The 401-nt window shown below is 41.4% G+C and overlaps 1 protein-coding gene across 2 annotated transcripts in view; it reads right to left on the minus strand.

Annotated features, from left to right (window-relative positions):
• The window catches only part of LOC112137724 (gastrula zinc finger protein XlCGF57.1), a 51,010-nt gene that overhangs the window by 49,472 nt on the left and 1,137 nt on the right, over positions 1-401 (minus strand). The window lies entirely within an intron of this gene.

The following is a 401-nucleotide window of genomic DNA, read 5'->3' on the forward strand; positions in this document are numbered from 1 at the left end:
GTATTTCCGCAGGAAATGCAATTTTTTCTAGTTCTAACTGCTTTTCTCTTTTTCTGTTTTTACCCTGTTGATTCTGATTCTGAGTTTGAAGACACTTTCTGCTTCATATATGACCATTTCCACAAGCTGTGCTGAGAAGGGGGAGCCACCTCAGAAGGAGAGGATCTGGAGGGAAGTTGTTACTCAAAGATGACAACTGTTAAAAGCAAGGCCTCAGTGGAGACCAGCGTCGGCCTCTTAGTCTAAAGTCTTGTCCTAACACCATATATGTGCATACCTTAGACTAACTCCCCCCACTGTTTGTGTAAGAGCAGGGCTTCCCTTGAAACAATAACAGAGGATGATTCTTGGGGTGGAACACCAAAACCAGGAGCTATATTTACTAAAAAAAAAAAAAAAAA

This window comes from Oryzias melastigma, linkage group LG9 (genome assembly GCF_002922805.2).
Source record: "Oryzias melastigma strain HK-1 linkage group LG9, ASM292280v2, whole genome shotgun sequence".
NCBI classification, from domain to species: Eukaryota; Metazoa; Chordata; class Actinopteri; order Beloniformes; family Adrianichthyidae; genus Oryzias; species Oryzias melastigma.